The following is a 22930-nucleotide window of genomic DNA, read 5'->3' on the forward strand; positions in this document are numbered from 1 at the left end:
CATTCTCTCCTTCCACAACACTCCTTCTCACTCCTTCGCTCTATCACTTGTATTTTTGCCCTTGCTCTGCATTCTATAGTGGAAACATCTCTTGAATGAAGCATCTGAAAATGACGTGACATAAAATTTAAAACCTCCTTATTGGAAACCTAAAACATCACAAGACTTAATGTAACCCATTTCTTTCATAAAAAAGATTTTTAAAGTACCCCACAAAAGAAATATAAAACACCACGAGTGCTAGAAGAATATTACATTAACGTTAAAGATAGAATAGGGCAAATGCATTTGCAGTTGAAACTGAAGTTTGGTACTTATTCAGATATTATTTACATTGCCAATTTTTAGCTGAGATTCTAAAGGAACTGAGAGAGAAAATGGAATTCAAGTTTTGTCAGAAGTGGGATTCGAACCCACGCCTCCAGGAGAAACTACGGCCTTAACGCAGCGCCTTAGACCACTCGGCCATCCTGACCCAATGCTGCTTTTTCATCTAAAGGGTGAGAAAGATATTAGGAACCAAAAAATGCACAGAGCTGAGGCCAATAGTGGCTAGAGCAAGAAAAAAACTCACTGCACTCTTCCAAGAAGACAATCCTATAAGCCACTGCGAGGGAAATGATCATATTTCTCAAGAAAAAAATTAGAGTAAACACAGGACTGTCAGGAGTGGGATTTGAACCCACGCCTCCAGAGGAGACTGCGACCTGAACGCAGCGCCTTAGACCACTCGGCCATCCTGACTTGCTTTCCCAGCATCTTCCAGAGGCCAGACAGCCATGCAGGTGAGGTACTGAAAAGGAATGCCCTCAATTTATTTATCCTATTATATGCACTTCCAACAGATCTTTGAACAATCTGTACAGAGCAGGACCTATGGAGAACTCTTTAGAACTTTGAGGCAAACAAAGAGAAAGTGCTATTCACCAGCCACTTGAACGGCTCAAAGCTGCTTTGAAATTGAGACAATAGCCACCTCTTGGCTGGCTAAAGCAATTTCAACAAGGGATCTCAAAGTCACAACATAGGGTGGAGTATGCAAATTTAAGCAGCCCCTGATCAAAGCCCTGAGGAAATTGCTGTAAGTGTGCTGGAGTCCAGTTGTCTACCAGATGAATGGCATTCTTCCAAATTTGCAGGGCCCGTCTGGCCAGGGCATACAAGAGCATGACTCTTCCAGATGACCTCTTACATGGGTCCTATGCTCATTTGGTAAGGATTGCGCTTTGTCAGCAAGACGTTATAGAACCTAAATATATGAGAAACCCCATCTCTCTTGACAAGAGGAGAACGGAATAACGTGCCAAGTGAAGACCAACAGATGCAACTTCCATCAGATGTTAACCTGATATAGGAGATTAAATCTCCAAAAGGCATGTCAGAAGTGGGATTCGAACCCACGCCTCCAAAGGAGACTGTGGCCTAAACACAGCGCCTTAGACCTCTCGGCCATCCTGACAGTATATGCTTTTAAGAAATGAATAAAAGTTACTCAGAAACGTCTACCTCAATGCAAGCCTGAAATAATTTAAACCTTCAAACACAAGGTGCAACTTTATGCACAGGACAATAAACACAGAAGAACACATACGAAAGCACTTTATTTCACAGGTATACAGTTTTCATGCTTTTAGAACACCACATACCTCTCACCAGCTATTTAGGGTCCTGTATCCGACTCACAACATTTCCTTGCCTGCGACCTCTCTCTCTACACAAACAACTACAGCACAGGAAGTAGGAAGGCAATAGGTGGGGCAGTTTATGCAAATTTATGCTGCCAATGTGCCTTGCAGATTCATGCAGGATTTCTAGATCCTTGCTGGATACAAGAGAGTAGGCCTTGTTCCAGATAAACTATCCCTAGCAGGGAAAGTCTGAGCACAGGCACTCTTTTGCTCTTTAGCCCCTGGCCTGGGACTCACCCTCACTTGCTGAGGCGTGAAATTCTGCATACCAACTTTGCACAGAAGGTATGTTTGTGGTTGTTTGGGGATGGGTGGGAGGTCAAGAGCAGGGAAAAGCAGGTCTCCTTCACTACTAGACTCCTCTTCTATGCCTCCCTGCCATTCACTCACTCTGTCTTTGTTTCATTCTCTCCTTCCACAACACGCTCTATCACTTGTATTTTTGCCCTTGCTCTGCATTGTATAGTGGAAACATCTCTTGAATTAAGCATCTGAAAATGACGTGACATAAAATTTAAAACCTCCTTATTGGAAACCTAAAACATCACAAGACTTAATGTAACCCATTTCTTTCATAAAAAAGATTTTTAAAGTACCCCACAAAACAAATATAAAACACCACGAGTGCTAGAAGAATATTACATTAACGTTAAAGATAGAATAGGGCAAATGCATTTGCAGTTGAAACTGAAGTTTGGTACTTATTCAGATATTATTTACATTGCCAATTTTTAGCTGAGATTCTAAAGGAACTGAGAGAGAAAATGGAATTCAAGTTTTGTCAGAAGTGGGATTCGAACCCACGCCTCCAGGAGAGACTGCGGCCTTAACGCAGCGCCTTAGACCACTCGGCCATCCTGACCCCATGCTGCTTTTTCATCTAAAGGGTGAGAAAGATATTAGGAACCAAAAAATGCACAGAGCTGAGGCCAATAGTGGCTAGAGCAAGAAAAAAACTCACTGCACTCTTCCAAGAAGACAATCCTATAAGCCACTGCGAGGGAAATGATCATATTTCTCAAGAAAATAATTAGAGTAAACACAGGACTGTCAGAAGTGGGATTTGAACCCACGCCTCCAGAGAAGACCGCGACCTGAACGCAGCGCCTTAGACCACTCGGCCATCCTGACTTTCTTTCCCAGCATCTTCCAGAGGCCAGACAGCCATGCAGGTGAGGTACTGAAAAGGAATGCCCTCAATTTATTTATCCTATTATATGCACTTCCAACAGATCTTTGAACAATCTGTACAGAGCAGGACCTATGGAGAACTCTTTAGAACTTTGAGGCGAACAAAGAGAAAGTGCTATTCACCAGCCACTTGAACGGCTCAAAGCTGCTTTGAAATTGAGACAATAGCCACCTCTTGGCTGGCTAAAGCAATTTCAACAAGGGATCTCAAAGTCACAACATAGGGTGGAGTATGCAAATTTAAGCAGCCCCTGATCAAAGCCCTAAGGAAATTGCTGTAAGTGTGCTGGAGTCCAGTTGTCTACCAGATGCATGGCATTCTTCCAAATTTGCAGGGCCCGTCTGGCCAGGGCATACAAGAGCATGACTCTTCCAGATGACCTCTTACATGGGTCCTATGCTCATTTGGTAAGGATTGCGCTTTGTCAGCAAGACGTTATAGAACCTAAATATATGAGAAACCCCATCTCTCTTGACAAGAGGAGAACGGAATAACGTGCCAAGTGAAGACCAACAGATGCAACTTCCATCAGATGTTAACCTGATAAAGGAGATTAAATCTCCAAAAGGCATGTCAGAAGTGGGATTCGAACCCACGCCTCCAAAGGAGACTGTGGCCTAAACACAGCGCCTTAGACCTCTCGGCCATCCTGACAGTATAGGCTTTTAAGAAATGAATAAAAGTTACTCAGAAACGTCTACCTCCATGCAAGCCTGAAATAATTTAAACCTTCAAACACAAGGTGCAACTTTATGCACAGGACAATAAACACAGAAGAACACATACGAAAGCACTTTATTTCACAGGTATACAGTTTTCATGCTTTTAGAACACCACATACCTCTCACCAGCTATTTAGGGTCCTGTATCCGACTCACAACATTTCCTTGCCTGCGACCTCTCTCTCTACACAAACAACTACAGCACAGGAAGTAGGAAGGCAATAGGTGGGGCAGTTTATGCAAATTTATGCTGCCAATGTGCCTTGCAGATTCATGCAGGATTTCTAGATCCTTGCTGGATACAAGAGAGTAGGGTTTGTTCCAGATAAACTATCCCTAGCAGGGAAAGTCTGAGCACAGGCACTCTTTTGCTCTTTAGCCCCTGGCCTGGGACTCACCCTCACTTGCTGAGGCGTGAAATTCTGCATACCAACTATGCACAGAAGGTATGTTTGTGGTTGTTTGGGGATGGGTGGGAGGTCAAGAGCAGGGAAAAGCAGGTCTCCTTCACTACTAGACTCCTCTTCTATGCCTCCCTGCCGTTCACTCACTCTGTCTTTGTTTCATTCTCTCCTTCCACAACACTCCTTCTCACTCACTCGCTCTATCACTTGTATTTTTGCCCTTGCTCTGCATTCTATAGTGGAAACATCTCTTGAATGAAGCATCTGAAAATGACGTGACATAAAGTTTAAAACCTCCTTATTGTAAACCTAAAACATCACAAGACTTAATGTAACCCATTTCTTTCATAAAAAAGATTTTTAAAGTACCCCAAAAAAGAAATATAAAACACCACGAGTGCTAGAAGAATATTACATTAACGTTAAAGATAGAATAGGGCAAATGCATTTGCAGTTGAAACTGAAGTTTGGTACTTATTCAGATATTATTTACATTGCCAATTTTTAGCTGAGATTCTAAAGGAACTGAGAGAGAAAATGGAATTCAAGTTTTGTCAGAAGTGGGATTCGAACCCACGCCTCCAGGAGAGACTGCGGCCTTAACGCAGCGCCTTAGACCACTCGGCCATCCTGACCCCATGGTGCTTTTTCATCTAAAGGGTGAGAAAGATATTAGGAACCAAAAAATGCACAGAGCTTAGGCCAATAGTGGCTAGAGCAAGAAAAAAACTCACTGCACTCTTCCAAGAAGACAATCCTATAAGCCACTGCGAGGGAAATGATCATATTTCTCAAGAAAAAAATTAGAGTAAACACAGGACTGTCAGAAGTGGGATTTGAACCCACGCCTCCAGAGGAGACTGCGACCTGAACGCAGCGCCTTAGACCACTCGGCCATCCTGACTTGCTTTCCCAGCATCTTCCAGAGGCCAGACAGCCATGCAGGTGAGGTACTGAAAAGGAATGCCCTCAATTTATTTATCCTATTATATGCACTTCCAACAGATCTTTGAACAATCTGTACAGAGCAGGACCTATGGAGAACTCTTTAGAACTTTGAGGCAAACAAAGAGAAAGTGCTATTCACCAGCCACTTGAACGGCTCAAAGCTGCTTTGAAATTGAGACAATAGCCACCTCTTGGCTGGCTAAAGCAATTTCAACAAGGGATCTCAAAGTCACAACATAGGGTGGAGTATGCAAATTTAAGCAGCCCCTGATCAAAGCCCTGAGGAGATTGCTGTAAGTGTGCTGGAGTCCAGTTGTCTACCAGATGAATGGCATTCTTCCAAATTTGCAGGGCCCGTCTGGCCAGGGCATACAAGAGCATGACTCTTCCAGATGACCTCTTACATGGGTCCTATGCTCATTTGGTAAGGATTGCATTTTGTCAGCAAGACGTTATAGAACCTAAATATATGAGAAACCCCATCTCTCTTGACAAGAGGAGAACGGAATAAAGTGCCAAGTGAAGACCAACAGATGCAACTTCCATCAGATGTTAACCTGATAAAGGAGATTAAATCTCCAAAAGGCATGTCAGAAGTGGGATTCGAACCCACGCCTCCAAAGGAGACTGTGGCCTAAACACAGCGCCTTAGACCTCTCGGCCATCCTGACAGTATAGGCTTTTAATAAATGAATAAAAGTTACTCAGAAACGTCTACCTCCATGCAAGCCTGAAATAATTTAAACCTTCAAACACAAGGTGCAACTTTATGCACAGGACAATAAACACAGAAGAACACATACGAAAGCACTTTATTTCACAGGTATACAGTTTTCATGCTTTTAGAACACCACATACCTCTCACCAGCTATTTAGGGTCCTGTATCCGACTCACAACATTTCCTTGCCTGCGACCTCTCTCTCTACACAAACAACTACAGCACAGGAAGTAGGAAGGCAATAGGTGGGGCAGTTTATGCAAATTTATGCTGCCAATGTGCCTTGCAGATTCATGCAGGATTTCTAGATCCTTGCTGGATACAAGAGAGTAGGCCTTGTTCCAGATAAACTATCCCTAGCAGGGAAAGTCTGAGCACAGGCACTCTTTTGCTCTTTAGCCCCTGGCCTGGGACTCACCCTCACTTGCTGAGGCGTGAAAATCTGCATACCAACTTTGCACAGAAGGTATGTTTGTGGTTGTTTGGGGATGGGTGGGAGGTCAAGAGCAGGGAAAAGCAGGTCTCCTGCACTACTAGACTCCTCTTCTATGCCTCCCTGCCATTCACTCACTCTGTCTTTGTTTCATTCTCTCCTTCCACAACACTCCTTCTCACTCACTCGCTCTATCACTTGTATTTTTGCCCTTGCTCTGCATTCTATAGTGGAAACATCTCTTGAATGAAGCATCTGAAAATGACGTGACATAAAATTTAAAACCTCCTTATTGTAAACCTAAAACATCACAAGACTTAATGTAACCCATTTCTTTCATAAAAAAGATTTTTAAAGTACCCCACAAAACAAATATAAAACACCACGAGTGCTAGAAGAATATTACATTAACGTTAAAGATAGAATAGGGCAAATGCATTTGCAGTTGAAACTGAAGTTTGGTACTTATTCAGATATTATTTACATTGCCAATTTTTAGCTGAGATTCTAAAGGAACTGAGAGAGAAAATGGAATTCAAGTTTTGTCAGAAGTGGGATTCGAACCGACGCCTCCAGGAGAGACTGCGGCCTTAACGCAGCGCCTTAGACAACTCGGCCATCCTGACCCCATGCTGCTTTTTCATCTAAAGGGTGAGAAAGATATTAGGAACCAAAAAATGCACAGAGCTTAGGCCAATAGTGGCTAGAGCAAGAAAAAAACTCACTGCACTCTTCCAAGAAGACAATCCTATAAGCCACTGCGAGGGAAATGATCATATTTCTCAAGAAAAAAATTAGAGTATACACAGGACTGTCAGAAGTGGGATTTGAACCCACACCTCCAGAGGAGACTGCGACCTGAACGCAGCGCCTTAGACCACTCGGCCATCCTGACTTGCTTTCCCAGCATCTTCCAGAGGCCAGACAGCCATGCAGGTGAGGTACTGAAAAGGAATGCCCTCAATTTATTTATCCTATTATATGCACTTCCAACAGATCTTTGAACAATCTGTACAGAGCAGGACCTATGGAGAACTCTTTAGAACTTTGAGGCGAACAAAGAGAAAGTGCTATTCACCAGCCACTTGAACGGCTCAAAGCTGCTTTGAAATTGAGACAATAGCCACCTCTTGGCTGGCTAAAGCAATTTCAACAAGGGATCTCAAAGTCACAACATAGGGTGGAGTATGCAAATTTAAGCAGCCCCTGATCAAAGCCCTAAGGAAATTGCTGTAAGTGTGCTGGAGTCCAGTTGTCTACCAGATGCATGGCATTCTTCCAAATTTGCAGGGCCCGTCTGGCCAGGGCATACAAGAGCATGACTCTTCCAGATGACCTCTTACATGGGTCCTATGCTCATTTGGTAAGGATTGCGCTTTGTCAGCAAGACGTTATAGAACCTAAATATATGAGAAACCCCATCTCTCTTGACAAGAGGAGAACGGAATAACGTGCCAAGTGAAGACCAACAGATGCAACTTCCATCAGATGTTAACCTAATAAAGGAGATTAAATCTCCAAAAGGCAGGTCAGAAGTGGGATTCGAACCCACGCCTCCAAAGGAGACTGTGGCCTAAACACAGCGCCTTAGACCTCTCGGCCATCCTGACAGTATAGGCTTTTAAGAAATGAATAAAAGTTACTCAGAAACGTCTACCTCCATGCAAGCCTGAAATAATTTAAACCTTCAAACACAAGGTGCAACTTTATGCACAGGACAATAAACACAGAAGAACACATACGAAAGCACTTTATTTCACAGGTATACAGTTTTCATGCTTTTAGAACACCACATACCTCTCACCAGCTATTTAGGGTCCTGTATCCGACTCACAACATTTCCTTGCCTGCGAGCTCTCTCTCTACACAAACAACTACAGCACAGGAAGTAGGAAGGCAATAGGTGGGGCAGTTTATGCAAATTTATGCTGCCAATGTGCCTTGCAGATTCATGCAGGATTTCTAGATCCTTGCTGGATACAAGAGAGTAGGCCTTGTTCCAGATAAACTATCCCTAGCAGGGAAAGTCTGAGCACAGGCACTCTTTTGCTCTTTAGCCCCTGGCCTGGGACTCACCCTCACTTGCTGAGGCGTGAAATTCTGCATACCAACTTTGCACAGAAGGTATGTTTGTGGTTGTTTGGGGATGGGTGGGAGGTCAAGAGCAGGGAAAAGCAGGTCTCCTTCACTACTAGACTCCTCTTCTATGCCTCCCTGCCATTCACTCACTCTGTCTTTGTTTCATTCTCTCCTTCCACAACACTCCTTCTCACTCACTCGCTCTATCACTTGTATTTTTGCCCTTGCTCTGCATTCTATAGTGGAAACATCTCTTGAATGAAGCATCTGAAAATGACGTGACATAAAATTTAAAACCTCCTTATTGGAAACCTAAAACATCACAAGACTTAATGTAACCCATTTCTTTCATAAAAAAGATTTTTAAAGTACCCCACAAAACAAATATAAAACACCACGAGTGCTAGAAGAATATTACATTAACGTTAAAGATAGAATAGGGCAAATGCATTTGCAGTTGAAACTGAAGTTTGGTACTTATTCAGATATTATTTACATTGCCAATTTTTAGCTGAGATTCTAAAGGAACTGAGAGAGAAAATGGAATTCAAGTTTTGTCAGAAGTGGGATTTGAACCCACGCCTCCAGGAGAGACTGCGGCCTTAACGCAGCGCCTTAGACCACTCGGCCATCCTGACCCCATGCTGCTTTTTCATCTAAAGGGTGAGAAAGATATTAGGAACCAAAAAATGCACAGAGCTTAGGCCAATAGTGGCTAGAGCAAGAAAAAAACTCACTGCACTCTTCCAAGAAGACAATCCTATAAGCCACTGCGAGGGAAATGATCATATTTCTCAAGAAAAAAATTAGAGTAAACACAGGACTGTCAGAAGTGGGATTTGAACCCACACCTCCAGAGGAGACTGCGACCTGAACGCAGCGCCTTAGACCACTCGGCCATCCTGACTTGCTTTCCCAGCATCTTCCAGAGGCCAGACAGCCATGCAGGTGAGGTACTGAAAAGGAATGCCCTCAATTTATTTATCCTATTATATGCACTTCCAACAGATCTTTGAACAATCTGTACAGAGCAGGACCTATGGAGAACTCTTTAGAACTTTGAGGCGAACAAAGAGAAAGTGCTATTCACCAGCCACTTGAACGGCTCAAAGCTGCTTTGAAATTGAGACAATAGCCACCTCTTGGCTGGCTAAAGCAATTTCAACAAGGGATCTCAAAGTCACAACATAGGGTGGAGTATGCAAATTTAAGCAGCCCCTGATCAAAGCCCTAAGGAAATTGCTGTAAGTGTGCTGGAGTCCAGTTGTCTACCAGATGCATGGCATTCTTCCAAATTTGCAGGGCCCGTCTGGCCAGGGCATACAAGAGCATGACTCTTCCAGATGACCTCTTACATGGGTCCTATGCTCATTTGGTAAGGATTGCGCTTTGTCAGCAAGACGTTATAGAACCTAAATATATGAGAAACCCCATCTCTCTTGACAAGAGGAGAACGGAATAACGTGCCAGGTGAAGACCAACAGATGCAACTTCCATCAGATGTTAACCTGATAAAGGAGATTAAATCTCCAAAAGGAATGTCAGAAGTGGAATTCGAACCCACGCCTCCAAAGGAGACTGTGGCCTAAACACAGCACCTTAGACCTCTCGGCCATCCTGACAGTATAGGCTTTTAAGAAATGAATAAAAGTTACTCAGAAACGTCTACCTCCATGCAAGCCTGAAATAATTTAAACCTTCAAACACAAGGTGCAACTTTATGCACAGGACAATAAACACAGAAGAACACATACGAAAGCACTTTATTTCACAGGTATACAGTTTTCATGCTTTTAGAACACCACATACCTCTCACCAGCTATTTAGGGTCCTGTATCCGACTCACAACATTTCCTTGCCTGCGACCTATCTCTCTACACAAACAACTACAGCACAGGAAGTAGGAAGGCAATAGGTGGGGCAGTTTATGCAAATTTATGCTGCCAATGTGCCTTGCAGATTCATGCAGGATTTCTAGATCCTTGCTGGATACAAGAGAGTAGGCCTTGTTCCAGATAAACTATCCCTAGCAGGGAAAGTCTGAGCACAGGCACTCTTTTGCTCTTTAGCCCCTGGCCTGGGACTCACCCTCACTTGCTGAGGCATGAAATTCTGCATACCAACTTTGCACAGAAGGTATGTTTGTGGTTGTTTGGGGATGGGTGGGAGGTCAAGAGCAGGGAAAAGCAGGTCTCCTTCACTACTAGACTACTCTTCTATGCCTCCCTGCCGTTCACTCACTCTGTCTTTGTTTCATTCTCTCCTTCCACAACACTCCTTCTCACTCACTCGCTCTATCACTTGTATTTTTGCCCTTGCTCTGCATTCTATAGTGGAAACATCTCTTGAATGAAGCATCTGAAAATGACGTGACATAAAATTTAAAACCTCCTTATTGGAAACCTAAAACATCACAAGACTTAATGTAACCCATTTCTTTCATAAAAAAGATTTTTAAAGTACCCCACAAAACAAATATAAAACACCACGAGTGCTAGAAGAATATTACATTAACGTTAAAGATAGAATAGGGCAAATGCATTTGCAGTTGAAACTGAAGTTTGGTACTTATTCAGATATTATTTACATTGCCAATTTTTAGCTGAGATTCTAAAGGAACTGAGAGAGAAAATGGAATTCAAGTTTTGTCAGAAGTGGGATTCGAACCCACGCCACCAGGAGAGACTGCGGCCTTAACGCAGCGCCTTAGACCACTCGGCCATCCTGACCCCATGCTGCTTTTTCATCGAAAGGGTGAGAAAGATATTAGGAACCAAAAAATGCACAGAGCTTAGGCCAATAGTGGCTAGAGCAAGAAAAAAACTGACTGCACTCTTCCAAGAAGACAATCCTATAAGCCACTGCGAGGGAAATGATCATATTTCTCAAGAAAAAAATTAGAGTAAACACAGGACTGTCAGAAGTGGGATTTGAACCCACACCTCCAGAGGAGACTGCGACCTGAACGCAGCGCCTTAGACCACTCGGCCATCCTGACTTGCTTTCCCAGCATCTTCCAGAGGCCAGACAGCCATGCAGGTGAGGTACTGAAAAGGAATGCCCTCAATTTATTTATCCTATTATATGCACTTCCAACAGATCTTTGAACAATCTGTACAGAGCAGGACCTATGGAGAACTCTTTAGAACTTTGAGGCGAACAAAGAGAAAGTGCTATTCACCAGCCACTTGAACGGCTCAAAGCTGCTTTGAAATTGAGACAATAGCCACCTCTTGGCTGGCTAAAGCAATTTCAACAAGGGATCTCAAAGTCACAACATAGGGTGGAGTATGCAAATTTAAGCAGCCCCTGATCAAAGCCCTAAGGAAATTGCTGTAAGTGTGCTGGAGTCCAGTTGTCTACCAGATGCATGGCATTCTTCCAAATTTGCAGGGCCCATCTGGCCAGGGCATACAAGAGCATGACTCTTCCAGATGACCTCTTACATGGGTCCTATGCTCATTTGGTAAGGATTGCGCTTTGTCAGCAAGACGTTATAGAACCTAAATATATGAGAAACCCCATCTCTCTTGACAAGAGGAGAACGGAATAACGTGCCAAGTGAAGACCAACAGATGCAACTTCCATCAGATGTTAACCAGATAAAGGAGATTAAATCTCCAAAAGGCATGTCAGAAGTGGGATCCGAACCCACGCCTCCTAAGGAGACTGTGGCCTAAACACAGCGCCTTAGACCTCTCGGCCATCCTGACAGTATAGGCTTTTAAGAAATGAATAAAAGTTACTCAGAAACGTCTACCTCCATGCAAGCCTGAAATAATTTAAACCTTCAAACACAAGGTGCAACTTTATGCACAGGACAATAAACACAGAAGAACACATACGAAAGCACTTTATTTCACAGGTATACAGTTTTCATGCTTTTAGAACACCACATACCTCTCACCAGCTATTTAGGGTCCTGTATCCGACTCACAACATTTCCTTGCCTGCGACCTCTCTCTCTACACAAACAACTACAGCACAGGAAGTAGGAAGGCAATAGGTGGGGCAGTTTATGCAAATTTATGCTGCCAATGTGCCTTGCAGATTCATGCAGGATTTCTAGATCCTTGCTGGATACAAGAGAGTAGGCCTTGTTCCAGATAAACTATCCCTAGCAGGGAAAGTCTGAGCACAGGCACTCTTTTGCTCTTTAGCCCCTGGCCTGGGACTCACCCTCACTTGCTGAGGCGTGAAATTCTGCATACCAACTTTGCACAGAAGGTATGTTTGTGGTTGTTTGGGGATGGGTGGGAGGTCAAGAGCAGGGAAAAGCAGGTCTCCTTCACTACTAGACTACTCTTCTATGCCTCCCTGCCGTTCACTCACTCTGTCTTTGTTTCATTCTGTCCTTCCACAACACTCCTTCTCACTCACTCGCTCTATCACTTGTATTTTTGCCCTTGCTCTGCATTCTATAGTGGAAACATCTCTTGAATGAAGCATCTGAAAATGACGTGACATAAAATTTAAAACCTCCTTATTGGAAACCTAAAACATCACAAGACTTAATGTAACCCATTTCTTTCATAAAAAAGATTTTTAAAGTACCCCACAAAAGAAATATAAAACACCACGAGTGCTAGAAGAATATTACATTAACGTTAAAGATAGAATAGGGCAAATGCATTTGCAGTTGAAACTGAAGTTTGGTACTTATTCAGATATTATTTACATTGCCAATTTTTAGCTGAGATTCTAAAGGAACTGAGAGAGAAAATGTAATTCAAGTTTTGTCAGAAGTGGGATTCGAACCCACGCCTCCAGGAGAGACTGCGGCCTTAACGCAGCGCCTTAGACCACTTGGCCATCCTGACCCCATGCTGCTTTTTCATCTAAAGGGTGAGAAAGATATTAGGAACCAAAAAATGCACAGAGCTTAGGCCAATAGTGGCTAGAGCAAGAAAAAAACTCACTGCACTCTTCCAAGAAGACAATCCTATAAGCCACTGCGAGGGAAATGATCATATTTCTCAAGAAAAAAATTAGAGTAAACACAGGACTGTCAGAAGTGGGATTTGAACCCACGCCTCCAGAGGAGACTGCGACCTGAACGCAGCGCCTTAGACCACTCGGCCATCCTGACTTGCTTTCCCAGCATCTTCCAGAGGCCAGACAGCCATGCAGGTGAGGTACTGAAAAGGAATGCCCTCAATTTATTTATCCTATTATATGCACTTCCAACAGATCTTTGAACAATCTGTACAGAGCAGGACCTATGGAGAACTCTTTAGAACTTTGAGGCAAAGAAAGAGAAAGTGCTATTCACCAGCCACTTGAACGGCTCAAAGCTGCTTTGAAATTGAGACAATAGCCACCTCTTGGCTGGCTAAAGCAATTTCAACAAGGGATCTCAAAGTCACAACATAGGGTGGAGTATGCAAATTTAAGCAGCCCCTGATCAAAGCCCTGAGGAGATTGCTGTAAGTGTGCTGGAGTCCAGTTGTCTACCAGATGAATGGCATTCTTCCAAATTTACAGGGCCCGTCTGGCCAGGGCATACAAGAGCATGACTCTTCCAGATGACCTCTTACATGGGTCCTATGCTCATTTGGTAAGGATTGCGCTTTGTCAGCAAGACGTTATAGAACCTAAATATATGAGAAACCCCATCTCTCTTGACAAGAGGAGAACGGAATAACGTGCCAAGTGAAGACCAACGGATGCAACTTCCATCAGATGTTAACCTGATAAAGGAGATTAAATCTCCAAAAGGCATGTCAGAAGTGGGATTCGAACCCACGCCTCCAAAGGAGACTGTGGCCTAAACACTGCGCCTTAGACCTCTCGGCCATCCTGACAGTATAGGCTTTTAATAAATGAATAAAAGTTACTCAGAAACGTCTACCTCCATGCAAGCCTGAAATAATTTAAACCTTCAAACACAAGGTGCAACTTTATGCACAGGACAATAAACACAGAAGAACACATACGAAAGCACTTTATTTCACAGGTATACAGTTTTCATGCTTTTAGAACACCACATACCTCTCACCAGCTATTTAGGGTCCTGTATCCGACTCACAACATTTCCTTGCCTGCGACCTCTCTCTCTACACAAACAACTACAGCACAGGAAGTAGGAAGGCAATAGGTGGGGCAGTTTATGCAAATTTATGCTGCCAATGTGCCTTGCAGATTCATGCAGGATTTCTAGATCCTTGCTGGATACAAGAGAGTAGGCCTTGTTCCAGATAAACTATCCCTAGCAGGGAAAGTCTGAGCACAGGCACTCTTTTGCTCTTTAGCCCCTGGCCTGGGACTCACCCTCACTTGCTGAGGCGTTAAATTCTGCATACCAACTTTGCACAGAAGGTATGTTTGTGGTTGTTTGGGGATGGGTGGGAGGTCAAGAGCAGGGAAAAGCAGGTCTCCTTCACTACTAGACTCCTCTTCTATGCCTCCCTGCCATTCACTCACTCTGTCTTTGTTTCATTCTCTCCTTCCACAACACTCCTTCTCACTCACTCGCTCTATCACTTGTATTTTTGCCCTTGCTCTGCATTCTATAGTGGAAACATCTCTTGAATGAAGCATCTGAAAATGACGTGACATAAAATTTAAAACCTCCTTATTGGAAACCTAAAACATCACAAGACTTAATGTAACCCATTTCTTTCATAAAAAAGATTTTTAAAGTACCCCACAAAACAAATATAAAACACCACGAGTGCTAGAAGAATATTACATTAACGTTAAAGATAGAATAGGGCAAATGCATTTGCAGTTGAAACTGAAGTTTGGTACTTATTCAGATATTATTTACATTGCCAATTTTTAGCTGAGATTCTAAAGGAACTGAGAGAGAAAATGGAATTCAAGTTTTGTCAGAAGTGGGATTCGAACCCACGCCTCCAGGAGAGACTGCGGCCTTAACGCAGCGCCTTAGACCACTCGGCCATCCTGACCCCATGCTGCTTTTTCATCTAAAGGGTGAGAAAGATATTAGGAACCAAAAAATGCACAGAGCTGAGGCCAATAGTGGCTAGAGCAAGAAAAAAACTCACTGCACTCTTCCAAGAAGACAATCCTATAAGCCACTGCGAGGGAAATGATCATATTTCTCAAGAAAATAATTAGAGTAAACACAGGACTGTCAGAAGTGGGATTTGAACCCACGCCTCCAGAGGAGACTGCGACCTGAACGCAGCGCCTTAGACCACTCGGCCATCCTGACTTTCTTTCCCAGCATCTTCCAGAGGCCAGACAGCCATGCAGGTGAGGTACTGAAAAGGAATGCCCTCAATTTATTTATCCTATTATATGCACTTCCAACAGATCTTTGAACAATCTGTACAGAGCAGGACCTATGGAGAACTCTTTAGAACTTTGAGGCGAACAAAGAGAAAGTGCTATTCACCAGCCACTTGAACGGCTCAAAGCTGCTTTGAAATTGAGACAATAGCCACCTCTTGGCTGGCTAAAGCAATTTCAACAAGGGATCTCAAAGTCACAACATAGGGTGGAGTATGCAAATTTAAGCAGCCCCTGATCAAAGCCCTAAGGAAATTGCTGTAAGTGTGCTGGAGTCCAGTTGTCTACCAGATGCATGGCATTCTTCCAAATTTGCAGGGCCCGTCTGGCCAGTGCATACAAGAGCATGACTCTTCCAGATGACCTCTTACATGGGTCCTATGCTCATTTGGTAAGGATTGCGCTTTGTCAGCAAGACGTTATAGAACCTAAATATATGAGAAACCCCATCTCTCTTGACAAGAGGAGAACGGAATAACGTGCGAAGTGAAGACCAACAGATGCAACTTCCATCAGATGTTAACCTGATAAAGGAGATTAAATCTCCAAAAGGCATGTCAGAAGTGGGATTCGAACCCACGCCTCCAAAGGAGACTGTGGTCTAAACACAGCGCCTTAGACCTCTAGGCCATCCTGACAGTATAGGCTTTTAAGAAATGAATAAAAGTTACTCAGAAACGTCTACCTCCATGCAAGCCTGAAATAATTTAAACCTTCAAACACAAGGTGCAACTTTATGCACAGGACAATGAACACAGAAGAACACATACGAAAGCACTTTATTTCACAGGTATACAGTTTTCATGCTTTTAGAACACCACATACCTCTCACCAGCTATTTAGGGTCCTGTATCCGACTCACAACATTTCCTTGCCTGCGACCTCTCTCTCTACACAAACAACTACAGCACAGGAAGTAGGAAGGCAATAGGTGGGGCAGTTTATGCAAATTTATGCTGCCAATGTGCCTTGCAGATTCATGCAGGATTTCTAGATCCTTGCTGGATACAAGAGAGAAGGACTTGTTCCAGATAAACTATCCCTAGCAGGGAAAGTCTGAGCACAGGCACTCTTTTGCTCTTTAGCCCCTGGCCTGGGACTCACCCTCACTTGCTGAGGCGTGAAAATCTGCATACCAACTTTGCACAGAAGGTATGTTTGTGGTTGTTTGGGGATGGGTGGGAGGTCAAGAGCAGGGAAAAGCAGGTCTCCTGCACTACTAGACTCCTCTTCTATGCCTCCCTGCCATTCACTCACTCTGTCTTTGTTTCATTCTCTCCTTCCACAACACTCCTTCTCACTCACTCGCTCTATCACTTGTATTTTTGCCCTTGCTCTGCATTCTATAGTGGAAACATCTCTTGAATGAAGCATCTGAAAATGACGTGACATAAAATTTAAAACCTCCTTATTGTAAATCTAAAACATCACAAGACTTAATGTAACCCATTTCTTTCATAAAAAAGATTTTTAAAGTACCCCACAAAACAAATATAAAACACCACGAGTGCTAGAAGAATATTACATTAACGTTAAAGATAGAATAGGGCAAATGCATTTGCAGTTGAAACTGAAGTTTGGTACTTATTCAGATATTATTTACATTGCCAATTTTTAGCTGAGATTCTAAAGGAACTGAGAGACAAAATGGAATTCAAGTTTTGTCAGAAGTGGGATTCGAACCCACGCCTCCAGGAGAGACTGCGGCCTTAACGCAGCGCCTTAGACCACTCGGCCATCCTGACCCCATGGTGCTTTTTCATCTAAAGGGTGAGAAAGATATTAGGAACCAAAAAATGCACAGAGCTTAGGCCAATAGTGGCTAGAGCAAGAAAAAAACTCACTGCACTCTTCCAAGAAGACAATCCTATAAGCCACTGCGAGGGAAATGATCATATTTCTCAAGAAAAAAATTAGAGTAAACACAGGACTGTCAGAAGTGGGATTTGAACCCACGCCTCCAGAGGAGACTGCGACCTGAACGCAGCGCCGTAGACCACTCGGCCATCCTGACTTGCTTTCCCAGCATCTTCCAGAGGCCAGACAGCCATGCAGGTGAGGTACTGAAAAGGAATGCCCTCAATTTATTTATCCTATTATATGCACTTCCAACAGATCTTTGAACAATCTGTACAGAGCAGGACCTATGGAGAACTCTTTAGAACTTTGAGGCAAACAAAGAGAAAGTGCTATTCACCAGCCACTTGAACGGCTCAAAGCTGCTTTGAAATTGAGACAATAGCCACCTCTTGGCTGGCTAAAGCAATTTCAACAAGGGATCTCAAAGTCACAACATAGGGTGGAGTATGCAAATTTAAGCAGCCCCTGATCAAAGCCCTGAGGAGATTGCTGTAAGTGTGCTGGAGTCCAGTTGTCTACCAGATGAATGGCATTCTTCCAAATTTACAGGGCCCGTCTGGCCAGGGCATACAAGAGCATGACTCTTCCAGATGACCTCTTACATGGGTCCTATGCTCATTTGGTAAGGATTGCGCTTTGTCAGCAAGACGTTATAGAACCTAAATATATGAGAAACCCCATCTCTCTTGACAAGAGGAGAACGGAATAACGTGCCAAGTGAAGACCAACAGATGCAACTTCCATCAGATGTTAACCTGATAAAGGAGATTAAATCTCCAAAAGGCATTTCAGAAGTGGGATTCGAACCCACGCCTCCAAAGGAGACTGTGGCCTAAACACAGCGCCTTAGACCTCTCGGCCATCCTGACAGTATAGGCTTTTAATAAATGAATAAAAGTTACTCAGAAACGTCTACCTCCATGCAAGCCTGAAATAATTTAAACCTTCAAACACAAGGTGCAACTTTATGCACAGGACAATAAACACAGAAGAACACATACGAAAGCACTTTATTTCACAGGTATACAGTTTTCATGCTTTTAGAACACCACATACCTCTCACCAGCTATTTAGGGTCCTGTATCCGACTCACAACATTTCCTTGCCTGCGACCTCTCTCTCTACACAAACAACTACAGCACAGGAAGTAGGAAGGCAATAGGTGGGGCAGTTTATGCAAATTTATGCTGCCAATGTGCCTTGCAGATACATGCAGGATTTCTAGATCCTTGCTGGATACAAGAGAGTAGGCCTTGTTCCAGATAAACTATCCCTAGCAGGGAAAGTCTGAGCACAGGCACTCTTTTGCTCTTTAGCCCCTGGCCTGGGACTCACCCTCACTTGCTGAGGCATGAAATTCTGCATACCAACTTTGCACAGAAGGTATGTTTGTGGTTGTTTGGGGATGGGTGGGAGGTCAAGAGCAGGGAAAAGCAGGTCTCCTTCACTACTAGACTCCTCTTTTATGCCTCCCTGCCGTTCACTCACTCTGTCATTGTTTCATTCTCTCCTTCCACAACACTCATTCTCACTCACTCGCTCTATCACTTGTATTTTTGCCCTTGCTCTGCATTCTATAGTGGAAACATCTCTTGAATGAAGCATCTGAAAATGATGTGACATAAAATTTAAAACCTCCTTATTGGAAACCTAAAACATCACAAGACTTAATGTAACCCATTTCTTTCATAAAAAAGATTTTTAAAGTACCCCACAAAAGAAATATAAAACACCACGAGTGCTAGAAGAATATTACATTAACGTTAAAGATAGAATAGGGCAAATGCATTTGCAGTTGAAACTGAAGTTTGGTACTTATTCAGATATTATTTACATTGCCAATTTTTAGCTGAGATTCTAAAGGAACTGAGAGAGAAAATGAAATTCAAGTTTTGTTAGAAGTGGGATTCGAACCCACGCCTCCAGGAGAGACTGCGGCCTTAACGCAGCGCCTTAGACCACTCGGCCATCCTGACCCCATGGTGCTTTTTCATCTAAAGGGTGAGAAAGATATTAGGAACCAAAAAATGCACAGAGCTTAGGCCAATAGTGGCTAGAGCAAGAAAAAAACTCACTGCACTCTTCCAAGAAGACAATCCTATAAGCCACTGCGAGGGAAATGATCATATTTCTCAAGAAAAAAATTAGAGTAAACATAGGACTGTCAGAAGTGGGATTTGAACCCACGCCTCCAGAGGAGACTGCGACCTGAACGCAGCGCCTTAGACCACTCGGCCATCCTGACTTGCTTTCCCAGCATCTTCCAGAGGCCAGACAGCCATGCAGGTGAGGTACTGAAAAGGAATGCCCTCAATTTATTTATCCTATTATATGCACTTCCAACAGATCTTTGAACAATCTGTACAGAGCAGGACCTATGGAGAACTCTTTAGAACTTTGAGGCAAACAAAGAGAAAGTGCTATTCACCAGCCACTTGAACGGCTCAAAGCTGCTTTGAAATTGAGACAATAGCCACCTCTTGGCTGGCTAAAGCAATTTCAACAAGGGATCTCAAAGTCACAACATAGGGTGGAGTATGCAAATTTAAGCAGCCCCTGATCAAAGCCCTGAGGAGATTGCTGTAAGTGTGCTGGAGTCCAGTTGTCTACCAGATGAATGGCATTCTTCCAAATTTGCAGGGCCCGTCTGGCCAGGGCATACAAGAGCATGACTCTTCCAGATGACCTCTTACATGGGTCCTATGCTCATTTGGTAAGGATTGCGCTTTGTCAGCAAGACGTTATAGAACCTAAATATATGAGAAACCCCATCTCTCTTGACAAGAGGAGAACGGAATAACGTGCCAAGTGAAGACCAACAGATGCAACTTCCATCAGATGTTAACCTGATAAAGGAGATTAAATCTCCAAAAGGCATGTCAGAAGTGGGATTCGAACCCACGCCTCCAAAGGAGACTGTGGCCTAAACACAGCGCCTTAGACCTCTCGGCCATCCTGACAGTATAGGCTTTTAATAAATGAATAAAAGTTACTCAGAAACGTCCATGCAAGCCTGAAATAATTTAAACCTTCAAACACAAGGTGCAACTTTATGCACAGGACAATAAACACAGAAGAACACATACGAAAGCACTTTATTTCACAGGTATACAGTTTTCATGCTTTTAGAACACCACATACCTCTCACCAGCTATTTAGGGTCCTGTATCCGACTCACAACATTTCCTTGCCTGCGACCTCTCTCTCTACACAAACAACTACAGCACAGGAAGTAGGAAGGCAATAGGTGGGGCAGTTTATGCAAATTTATGCTGCCAATGTGCCTTGCAGATTCATGCAGGATTTCTAGATCCTTGCTGGATACAAGAGAGTAGGCCTTGTTCCAGATAAACTATCCCTAGCAGGGAAAGTCTGAGCACAGGCACTCTTTTGCTCTTTAGCCCCTGGCCTGGGACTCACCCTCACTTGCTGAGGCATGAAATTCTGCACACCAACTTTGCACAGAAGGTATGTTTGTGGTTGTTTGGGGATGGGTGGGAGGTCAAGAGCAGGGAAAAGCAGGTCTCCTTCACTACTAGACTACTCTTCTATGCCTCCCTGCCGTTCACTCACTCTGTCTTTGTTTCATTCTCTCCTTCCACAACACTCCTTCTCACTCATTCGCTCTATCACTTGTATTTTTGCCCTTGCTCTGCATTCTATAGTGGAAACATCTCTTGAATGAAGCATCTGAAAATGACGTGACATAAAATTTAAAACCTCCTTATTGGAAACCTAAAACATCACAAGACTTAATGTAACCCATTTCTTTCATAAAAAAGATTTTTAAAGTACCCCACAAAACAAATATAAAACACCACGAGTGCTAGAAGAATATTACATTAACGTTAAAGATAGAATAGGGCAAATGCATTTGCAGTTGAAACTGAAGTTTGGTACTTATTCAGATATTATTTACATTGCCAATTTTTAGCTGAGATTCTAAAGGAACTGAGAGAGAAAATGGAATTCAAGTTTTGTCAGAAGTGGGATTCGAACCCACGCCTCCAGGAGAGACTGCGGCCTTAACGCAGCGCCTTAGACCACTCGGCCATCCTGACCCCATGCTGCATTTTCATCTAAAGGGTGAGAAAGATATTAGGAACCAAAAAATGCACAGAGCTTAGGCCAATAGTGGCTAGAGCAAGAAAAAAACTCACTGCACTCTTCCAAGAAGACAATCCTATAAGCCACTGCGAGGGAAATGATCATATTTCTCAAGAAAAAAATTAGAGTAAACAGAGGACTGTCAGAAGTGGGATTTGAACCCACGCCTCCAGAGGAGACTGCGACCTGAACGCAGCGCCTTAGACCACTCGGCCATCCTGACTTGCTTTCCCAGCATCTTCCAGAGGCCAGACAGCCATGCAGGTGAGGTACTGAAAAGGAATGCCCTCAATTTATTTATCCTATTATATGCACTTCCAACAGATCTTTGAACAATCTGTACAGAGCAGGACCTATGGAGAACTCTTTAGAACTTTGAGGCGAACAAAGAGAAAGTGCTATTCACCAGCCACTTGAACGGCTCAAAGCTGCTTTGAAATTGAGACAATAGCCACCTCTTGGCTGGCTAAAGCAATTTCAACAAGGGATCTCAAAGTCACAACATAGGGTGGAGTATGCAAATTTAAGCAGCCCCTGATCAAAGCCCTGAGGAAATTGCTGTAAGTGTGCTGGAGTCCAGTTGTCTACCAGATGAATGGCATTCTTCCAAATTTGCTGGGCCCGTCTGGCCAGGGCATACAAGAGCATGACTCTTCCAGATGACCTCTTACATGGGTCCTATGCTCATTTGGTAAGGATTGCGCTTTGTCAGCAAGACGTTATAGAACCTAAATATATGAGAAACCCCATCTCTCTTGACAAGAGGAGAACGGAATAACGTGCCAAGTGAAGACCAACAGATGCAACTTCCATCAGATGTTAACCTGATAAAGGAGATTAAATCTCCAAAAGGCATGTCAGAAGTGGGATTCGAACCCACGCCTCCAAAGGAGACTGTGGCCTAAACACAGCGCCTTAGACCTCTCAGCCATCCTGACAGTATATGCTTTTAAGAAATTAATAAAAGTTACTCAGAAACGTCTACCTCAATGCAAGCCTGAAATAATTTAAACCTTCAAACACAAGGTGCAACTTTATGCACAGGACAATAAACACAGAAGAACACATACGAAAGCACTTTATTTCACAGGTATACAGTTTTCATGCTTTTAGAACACCACATACCTCTCACCAGCTATTTAGGGTCCTGTATCCGACTCACAACATTTCCTTGCCTGCGACCTCTCTCTCTACACAAACAACTACAGCACAGGAAGTAGGACGGCAATAGGTGGGGCAGTTTATGCAAATTTATGCTGCCAATGTGCCTTGCAGATTCATGCAGGATTTCTAGATCCTTGCTGGATACAAGAGAGTAGGCCTTGTTCCAGATAAACTATCCCTAGCAGGGAAAGTCTGAGCACAGGCACTCTTTTGCTCTTTAGCCCCTGGCCTGGGACTCACCCTCACTTGCTGAGGCGTGAAATTCTGCATACCAACTTTGCACAGAAGGTATGTTTGTGGTTGTTTGGGGATGGGTGGGAGGTCAAGAGCAGGGAAAAGCAGGTCTCCTTCACTACT

General features: G+C 43.4%; 26 non-coding genes across 26 annotated transcripts; all 26 read right to left on the reverse strand.

Annotated features, from left to right (window-relative positions):
• Window positions 1-392: 392 nt before the first annotated feature.
• Window positions 393-475, reverse strand: TRNAL-AAG (transfer RNA leucine (anticodon AAG)). Its single transcript has one exon. It is a non-coding gene; the product is annotated as a tRNA-Leu (tRNA).
• Window positions 476-661: 186 nt separating this feature from the next.
• Window positions 662-744, reverse strand: TRNAL-CAG (transfer RNA leucine (anticodon CAG)). Its single transcript has one exon. It is a non-coding gene; the product is annotated as a tRNA-Leu (tRNA).
• Window positions 745-1376: 632 nt separating this feature from the next.
• TRNAL-UAG (transfer RNA leucine (anticodon UAG)) lies at window positions 1377-1459 on the reverse strand. Its single transcript has one exon. It is a non-coding gene; the product is annotated as a tRNA-Leu (tRNA).
• Window positions 1460-2467: 1008 nt separating this feature from the next.
• TRNAL-AAG (transfer RNA leucine (anticodon AAG)) lies at window positions 2468-2550 on the reverse strand. Its single transcript has one exon. It is a non-coding gene; the product is annotated as a tRNA-Leu (tRNA).
• A 901-nt stretch (window positions 2551-3451) lies between these two features.
• Window positions 3452-3534, reverse strand: TRNAL-UAG (transfer RNA leucine (anticodon UAG)). The gene has a single exon. It is a non-coding gene; the product is annotated as a tRNA-Leu (tRNA).
• Window positions 3535-4558: 1024 nt separating this feature from the next.
• TRNAL-AAG (transfer RNA leucine (anticodon AAG)) lies at window positions 4559-4641 on the reverse strand. The gene has a single exon. It is a non-coding gene; the product is annotated as a tRNA-Leu (tRNA).
• Window positions 4642-4827: 186 nt separating this feature from the next.
• Window positions 4828-4910, reverse strand: TRNAL-CAG (transfer RNA leucine (anticodon CAG)). The gene has a single exon. It is a non-coding gene; the product is annotated as a tRNA-Leu (tRNA).
• A 632-nt stretch (window positions 4911-5542) lies between these two features.
• Window positions 5543-5625, reverse strand: TRNAL-UAG (transfer RNA leucine (anticodon UAG)). Its single transcript has one exon. It is a non-coding gene; the product is annotated as a tRNA-Leu (tRNA).
• A 1293-nt stretch (window positions 5626-6918) lies between these two features.
• Window positions 6919-7001, reverse strand: TRNAL-CAG (transfer RNA leucine (anticodon CAG)). The gene has a single exon. It is a non-coding gene; the product is annotated as a tRNA-Leu (tRNA).
• A 632-nt stretch (window positions 7002-7633) lies between these two features.
• On the reverse strand, window positions 7634-7716 carry TRNAL-UAG (transfer RNA leucine (anticodon UAG)). Its single transcript has one exon. It is a non-coding gene; the product is annotated as a tRNA-Leu (tRNA).
• A 1024-nt stretch (window positions 7717-8740) lies between these two features.
• TRNAL-AAG (transfer RNA leucine (anticodon AAG)) lies at window positions 8741-8823 on the reverse strand. Its single transcript has one exon. It is a non-coding gene; the product is annotated as a tRNA-Leu (tRNA).
• A 186-nt stretch (window positions 8824-9009) lies between these two features.
• Window positions 9010-9092, reverse strand: TRNAL-CAG (transfer RNA leucine (anticodon CAG)). The gene has a single exon. It is a non-coding gene; the product is annotated as a tRNA-Leu (tRNA).
• Window positions 9093-10831: 1739 nt separating this feature from the next.
• On the reverse strand, window positions 10832-10914 carry TRNAL-AAG (transfer RNA leucine (anticodon AAG)). Its single transcript has one exon. It is a non-coding gene; the product is annotated as a tRNA-Leu (tRNA).
• A 186-nt stretch (window positions 10915-11100) lies between these two features.
• Window positions 11101-11183, reverse strand: TRNAL-CAG (transfer RNA leucine (anticodon CAG)). The gene has a single exon. It is a non-coding gene; the product is annotated as a tRNA-Leu (tRNA).
• A 1739-nt stretch (window positions 11184-12922) lies between these two features.
• On the reverse strand, window positions 12923-13005 carry TRNAL-AAG (transfer RNA leucine (anticodon AAG)). Its single transcript has one exon. It is a non-coding gene; the product is annotated as a tRNA-Leu (tRNA).
• A 186-nt stretch (window positions 13006-13191) lies between these two features.
• Window positions 13192-13274, reverse strand: TRNAL-CAG (transfer RNA leucine (anticodon CAG)). Its single transcript has one exon. It is a non-coding gene; the product is annotated as a tRNA-Leu (tRNA).
• Window positions 13275-15013: 1739 nt separating this feature from the next.
• TRNAL-AAG (transfer RNA leucine (anticodon AAG)) lies at window positions 15014-15096 on the reverse strand. The gene has a single exon. It is a non-coding gene; the product is annotated as a tRNA-Leu (tRNA).
• Window positions 15097-15282: 186 nt separating this feature from the next.
• Window positions 15283-15365, reverse strand: TRNAL-CAG (transfer RNA leucine (anticodon CAG)). Its single transcript has one exon. It is a non-coding gene; the product is annotated as a tRNA-Leu (tRNA).
• A 632-nt stretch (window positions 15366-15997) lies between these two features.
• TRNAL-UAG (transfer RNA leucine (anticodon UAG)) lies at window positions 15998-16080 on the reverse strand. The gene has a single exon. It is a non-coding gene; the product is annotated as a tRNA-Leu (tRNA).
• A 1024-nt stretch (window positions 16081-17104) lies between these two features.
• Window positions 17105-17187, reverse strand: TRNAL-AAG (transfer RNA leucine (anticodon AAG)). The gene has a single exon. It is a non-coding gene; the product is annotated as a tRNA-Leu (tRNA).
• A 2008-nt stretch (window positions 17188-19195) lies between these two features.
• TRNAL-AAG (transfer RNA leucine (anticodon AAG)) lies at window positions 19196-19278 on the reverse strand. Its single transcript has one exon. It is a non-coding gene; the product is annotated as a tRNA-Leu (tRNA).
• A 186-nt stretch (window positions 19279-19464) lies between these two features.
• On the reverse strand, window positions 19465-19547 carry TRNAL-CAG (transfer RNA leucine (anticodon CAG)). Its single transcript has one exon. It is a non-coding gene; the product is annotated as a tRNA-Leu (tRNA).
• A 632-nt stretch (window positions 19548-20179) lies between these two features.
• TRNAL-UAG (transfer RNA leucine (anticodon UAG)) lies at window positions 20180-20262 on the reverse strand. The gene has a single exon. It is a non-coding gene; the product is annotated as a tRNA-Leu (tRNA).
• Window positions 20263-21280: 1018 nt separating this feature from the next.
• On the reverse strand, window positions 21281-21363 carry TRNAL-AAG (transfer RNA leucine (anticodon AAG)). The gene has a single exon. It is a non-coding gene; the product is annotated as a tRNA-Leu (tRNA).
• Window positions 21364-21549: 186 nt separating this feature from the next.
• Window positions 21550-21632, reverse strand: TRNAL-CAG (transfer RNA leucine (anticodon CAG)). The gene has a single exon. It is a non-coding gene; the product is annotated as a tRNA-Leu (tRNA).
• Window positions 21633-22264: 632 nt separating this feature from the next.
• Window positions 22265-22347, reverse strand: TRNAL-UAG (transfer RNA leucine (anticodon UAG)). The gene has a single exon. It is a non-coding gene; the product is annotated as a tRNA-Leu (tRNA).
• Between the last annotated feature and the right edge of the window lie 583 nt (window positions 22348-22930).

Source organism: Triturus cristatus, chromosome 6 (assembly GCF_964204655.1).
Source record: "Triturus cristatus chromosome 6, aTriCri1.1, whole genome shotgun sequence".
In the NCBI taxonomy this organism is placed as follows: domain Eukaryota; kingdom Metazoa; phylum Chordata; class Amphibia; order Caudata; family Salamandridae; genus Triturus; species Triturus cristatus.